The sequence below is a fragment of the Calonectris borealis genome, unplaced genomic scaffold, assembly GCF_964195595.1.
Source record: "Calonectris borealis unplaced genomic scaffold, bCalBor7.hap1.2 HAP1_SCAFFOLD_258, whole genome shotgun sequence".
Taxonomy (NCBI): domain Eukaryota; kingdom Metazoa; phylum Chordata; class Aves; order Procellariiformes; family Procellariidae; genus Calonectris; species Calonectris borealis.
In genome coordinates, this window is record NW_027441642.1 from 33,490 (window position 1) to 40,049 (window position 6,560).

General features: G+C 37.7%; 1 long non-coding RNA gene across 1 annotated transcript; it reads right to left on the reverse strand.

The window, feature by feature from the left end:
- Positions 1-741: 741 nt before the first annotated feature.
- On the reverse strand, positions 742-3,474 carry LOC142077457 (uncharacterized). The gene is made up of 3 exons (XR_012671839.1): positions 3,224-3,474; positions 891-954; positions 742-802 (listed from the first exon to the last, which is right to left on the reverse strand). It is a non-coding gene; the product is annotated as an uncharacterized LOC142077457 (long non-coding RNA).
- Positions 3,475-6,560: the final 3,086 nt, after the last annotated feature.

Below are 6,560 nucleotides of genomic sequence, written 5' to 3' on the forward strand. Positions count from 1 at the left end.
AGATGTGCACTTTAAGCTCGTCACGCAAGAAAACAAGCGCCCGATGGGCGCTATGCCAATGAGTACAGGCTTTCGGGACCCTAGAAATGGCGCCCCAGGCACCTGCTGTGCTCCTCAAACGCAAAGAGCAATGTGGGCATCAAGACCCAAGGAAGGCCTAAGACACAGAAGACAGACCACACAAATGACACAACACATACAGGCTGGAACCGCCCTGCCCGGCACACTCTAGCATCATGCCCAAGAGGAGCCGCCTCCCTTTACCTGCCCAAAAGGGACACTGCCCAGACAGGCCCCGGCCCTACACTACCTGTAAAAACCCTTCGGGCAATTGCCAACCCCACCCCCTTGCTCCCGCAATCCCTCTCTGGCACTGGAGCCCCAACTTAGCTTTGTAGTACACCAGCAGTAAGGATCATGACTGTAGACGCCAACATCTTGCATAACACCCTCATTCTCAGTCACGTCATGGGGTTCCGCTCGCCCGCTCCCCGCCAATTCCAGAGTCCAAGGCTGCGGCTGACATTACTTGTGGCACCTAAGATTGCAAAAGACAAAAATACCATTCTGCTTGTGAGACATCACCTGTCCCGTGCTCCTCCTCTCTACTACCCATCTCACCTCAAATCCTTACGCAATTCTAAAGGCAGCCTGCACAGCACCTACAAAACTGAAGGTGAAAGCTTCGCTTAATTGCTGCAGGATACTTTGCTCTCAGATGCCAACCCGGCTGACTCTCACCTCACTTTCTGGGACCGCTTGTCAAGGTGCTGCTTTGCTCCTCTGACCCTAAGTGCAACACCTGCCAAAATAAAACTCAATGACACATGCTGAGATATTGCCCAAGACGAGAGCGCACACGCACCAATACGCATCTCCCGCACCTTTACCTCAGCCAGTTGCCTGTGATGCCTCTGCCATTTTCAGACTGCTGTATTGAGATGCGGGTACCACCTGTGGAAGTGAAACAATTCGGGACACTTATGACTTAACTAACAATATGACATCTGACAACTAACAGCTATTTCAGCCCACTAGTCATTGCTTACTATGCCCGACTCAGCTCTAGTGCCTATTTCCCACATCGCAGGAAGCATCGTGACAGAAATAGAGGGGTGCTGAGGCGACCGGAGAGACAGAAGACTGCTCGAGGACACAAAGGTACTCGGAAAGGGGTTTGAACAGAGTACTGACGTCGTGAGGGAGATGCTGACCCACTGGAAGCGAGCGAGATGGAGGAGAGGACAAAAAGACTGCTCTGAGGAAGAGGATGACCCGAGAGATGTTCTGACAAATCGAGAGGGGTATGAATTACACTCCAGAGATAAAAGCGTGCCGAGAAGACGCTCTAAGACCTCGGGATGAACCAGGAAAAGAGAAAAAAAAAAAAGAGACAAAGAAAATTTAAGAAGTGACAGGGTATGTGACAAAGAAGAAAGTAGTAAAAAATAGGGATAGGCAGCTTGATAAAAGTAGACATAGAAAGAAAATATTAAAAGCAAAAGGGCACAAGGCAGAGGAGAAAAAAAAGTGAAAAAATAGGGACAGAAAACTAGATAAAAGTAGACATAAAAAAATTGAAAAAAGTTATTAAAGGAGGAAAAAATAAAAATATAAGGACAGCAAACTAAATAAACAGAGACGTAGAAAGAAAATAGAAAAATTGAGAGAGTACACAACAGACAAGGAAGAAACAAAAAAATAGGGACAGGAACTATATAAAAGCAGACATAATAAAAAAAAATTTAAGAGCGACAAGATAAAAGAAATAAAGGAAAAGTTAAAAAAACAAAAAGAGCAAACTAAATCAACAAAGACACAGAAACAAAATTTAAAAACCGACGGGGTATGGCACAAACTAGAACGAAATAAAAAATAAAGACTGTGAACTGGAAAAAAGTAGATATAGAAAAAAATTTAAAAGGAACGTGACACAGGACAGACAGGAAAAAATAAAGAAATAAGATTAGACATCTTGATAAAAATAGACAGCAAAAAAATGTTAAAAGTGACAATGTAGAAGACAGATAAGAAAAAAGCAAATAATAGAGACATAAAAATACATACAAGTGACCATAGAAACAAAAATTCTAAAGTGAAGAAGAAAAAAACATATTAAAAAGCAAAAAAACCTAATTAGACAGAGACATAAAAAGAAAATTCTAAAAGCGACCAGGTACGGGACAGACTAGAATGAATTAAAAAAAAAAAAAAAGAGACAGCAAACTGGATAAAAAATGCACAAGGAAAGAAAATTTAAAAGTAGGACAGATAGGAAATAATGAAAAATCAGACAGAGACGTCTTCATAAAAGTAGACACGGAACAAAAATTGTAAAAGCGATGGGATTCAAGAAACAGGAAAAAATTACAAAATAGGGACAGAAAATGATATTAAAGTACACCTAGAAACAAAAATTCAAACCGAAAAGAACTATGAGAGTAAAAAAATTAAAATTTTTTTAGTTAACTAGATGAAAGTAGACATAGAAAGGAAATTTAAAAAGCAACATGGTTCGTGACATACAGGAAAGAATTCAGAAATAGAAACAGGAACTGGATAAAAGTAGACATAGATGATTTTAAAAGTGCCAGGATTAAGGAAATAAAGGAAAAAAATTAACGAATAGGGACGGCGAACTAAAACGGAGACATCTAAAGTAAATGAAAAACTGTTGCGGCATACATGCACAGCCTTTATCATAACAGGGCAGCCCTACCATCTCTCTCCATTCATTGCACCTCTCTCCCTCTGTCTCTCTCTGTTGCCTCTCTTATATCTTCCTTCTGGCAATGATCACATGTCTGCTCACAATTCCCTTCACCTGTTTCTGTTCTTCAATCAGCTGGTACTCATTAGGCCACCTCCTAATTCTTCTCCACACCTCCCCCTTGTTGTTTATGGTTTTGTAGCATTGCCAAAGTCCTATCCAAAACTCCCAATTCCAGAATTCTTCTCCACATCACCCCCTTTTTTGTTCTCAATTGCCAAATTGTTCATTATGTTCACTAGAACAAGTTCATATTCAAATGCAACCTGTGACCCATATTCTTTTATTGATTTGCGTACCTCCTTAATCACCTCATATGGTGGACAAACTTAACATTTCTAATTCTTTTTCCTATTCTCCATAACCCATATTCTTTTATTGATTTGCATACCTCCTTAATCTAATTCTTTTTCCTATTCTCCATAACCCATATTCTTTTATTGATTTGCATACCTCCTTACACAAACTTAATATTTCTAATTCTTTTTCCTATTCTCCATCACACAGTTCACTTTCCTCTAGAACATCACTGATACATGTGTGTGTGTGGGTACGAATCCCCGCAGCAGATCTTCTTGGGGTGGGAGGGCGGGAACAAATGGTGCTTTAGCCTCTATCGCTGCAAAACTTCATCCGCCGTTGGCGCAAGTTCAAATAAATCTTTCTTATCTTTTGATTTTCTCTCCAGAATTGCTGCCATTACATTCACTACAACAAGTTCATCTTTAGCCTCTGTTTCTGTAAAGCTTCATCCGCCGTTGGCGCAAGTTCAAATGAATCTTTCTTATCTTTTGGTTTTCCCTCCAGAATTGCTAAATCAGTCACGTTTTGCAAATCCTGCTCTGCAGGATGCAACTTCTGCAGAGCTGCATACACACAATATTCCTTCTAGAACTTCTAGTTGCAAAGTTTTCCTCATCTGTAGTTCTTCTACTGAGATGCCGACTGCCCCATGACTAACGTATAAAGTTCATATAACTTCCCCGCGGCTGCTCACCTCTGTATCCGTTTTTTCTTTTATCCCGTTGCCTTTCAACGGCTTTTTTCTTTTATCCCGTTTCCTTTCAACGGCTTTTTTTTCTGTTTCCTTTCAACAGCTTCTATCCCATTTCCTTTCAACGGCTTTTTTCCTGTTTCTTTTCAACGGCTTTTGCAGTTCAGCGAGGCTCACCACCGGATATTTCTATTTTCTTTCTCCAAGACCTTCTTTCTTCAGGTTTTCTTCTTTCAGTCCCTGTTCGGGCGCCATTTGTTGCGGCATACATGCACAGCCTTTATCATAACAGGGCAGCCCTACCATCTCTCTCCATTCATTGCACCTCTGTCTCTCTCTGTTGCCTCTCTTATATCTTCCTTCTGGCAATGATCACATGTCTGCTCACAATTCCCTTCACCTGTTTCTGTTCTTCAATCAGCTGGTACTCATTAGGCCACCTCTTAATTCTTCTCCACAAAAAACCATCAGGCTACATGACAGACGAGAACAAATTAAACAACAGGGATGGGAGTTTGATAAAAGTAAACGTAGAAAGAAAATTTAAAAAGCAATGGTAAGGAAAGACAAGAAACAAAAAATAAAGAGCGTGAACAGGATAACAGTAGTCAAAGAAAGGCCATTTCAAAAAAGAGGATTAAGAAAGAAAACAAATTTGAAAAATAAGGACAATGAACAAAAATGCAGACAAAAAGAAAATTTGAAAAGCAAAGGCGTAAAAGACAGACAAGAAAAAAAATAAAATTCAGACAGCGAACTGGACAAAAGGAGACGCAGAAAATATCAAAAGCAACAGGGATTAGGGAAGTAAAGAAAAAAAGGTAATGACGGTGAACTAAATAAACAAACATAGAAAGTAAATTTTAAAAGCGATGGGGATTGAGAAGAAAAGATTAAAAAGTATAGATAGAAAATGAAAAAAAAGTACATGTAAAAAAACTTTAAAAGCCATGGGATTAAGAGAGGAAAATATGAAAAAACAGGGACGGCAAACAAAAAACCGAGACATAGCAAGTACATTTTAAAAGCGAGGGGGTACATGACAGACAGGAAAGCAATAAAATATAGGGATAGGGAGCGTGATAAAAGTAGACATAAAAACAAAATTTGAAAATCCAAGGAATTAACAGAAAAAAGAACTAAAAAAAAGAGGAACAGCAAACTAAATAAGCCAAGACGCAGACAGAACATTTAAAAAGCAAGGGCACTAAGGAAACAAGAGAAATAAGAAACAATACAGACAATGATCTCAATAAAATCAGACATAGAAAGAAAATTTAAAAGCAATGTGTTAAACGAGAGACAGGAAAGAAATAAAAAATAAGGATAGGCCTGTTGATAAAAGAGGTCACGGAAAGAAAATCTAAAAAGCAATGACATACAGGACAGAGAGGAAAAACTTTCAAATAGGATCACCAAAGTAGACAAAAGTAGACATAGAAACAAAGGTTTACAAGCCAAGGATTAAGAAATGAAAAGATGAAAAAATAGGGACACTGAACTAGAACAGAGACGTAAACCAAAATTTTAAATAAGGCAACACTAAGGAAGGACAAGAAGTAATTCAAAACTAAAGACATCAAACGGCATAAAAGTAGACATGGAACATTTTAAAAGCAACAAGGACTATGAGAAGTAAAAAAAAAAAAAAAAATTAAACAACAGGGAGAACGAACTAAAAACACAGAGACATAAAAAGTAAATTTTTAAAATGACAGGGTACATGACAGGCAGGAAACATAAAAATCAGAGATAGGAAGCTTCGCAAAAGCAGGCATAGAAGGAAAATATTAAAAACAATGAGGTACAGGACAGATAGGAAAAAAACTGAAAACAGAGACAGCAAAGTAGATAACAGTAGACATTGAATCAACATTTTAAAAGCCAAGGGATTAAGGGAGGAAAGAATTAAACAATATTGGTAGCAAATGAAAATGCAGAGATAGAAAGAATTTTAAAAGCGAGAGCGCTAGGGAAAGACAAGAAATAATGAAGAAAGTAAAACAGCGAACGGAATAGGGGTACAAAGAAAGAAAAATTAAGGAGATGAGGAAAAAAATAAAAAATAGCAACGGCAAACTAAAACAGAGACGTAGAAAGAAAATTTTAAAAGTCATGGCAAAAAGTAAAGCAAAAGAAAACAATTTGAGAATCAAGACAACGAACAAGACAAAAGTAGAAAATTTTTCAAGCCGATGGATTAAGAGAGGAAAGAACTAAAAAATAGCGACAGTGAACAAAGAGACATACATAGACAAAAACTTTTCAAAGCGACAGTACTAAGGAAAGACAAGAAATCATTAAAAATTCAAGACAGGGAACAGCATAAAAGTGGACATAGAAAGAAAACTTAAAAAACAACAAGCATTACGGAAATAAAGGAAAAAAATTATGAAATAGGTACAGCAAACTAAAACAGATGTAGAAAGAAAATATAAAACCGAGGGCACTAATGAAAGACAAGAAATAATTAAAAATAAATACATCAAAGGGAAAAAGGTAGACATAGAACATTTAAAAAGCGAGGGGCATTAGGGAAATAAAGGGAAAAATTAAAAAGTAGCAACACCTAAGTAAGCCAGAGATGCAGAAAGAAAATTTACAAAGCGAAGGCACTACTAAAGACAAGAAATCATTAAAAAAAAAATACAGCGACCCAAATAAAAGCAGACAGAAAATTTTAAAAGCGAGGTTGATGAAAAAAATAAGGAAAAAATTAATAAATTGTGACAGCCAACTAAAACGGAGCCATAGAAAGAAAATATAAAAAGCAACGGCACAAAAGAAAGAAAACAA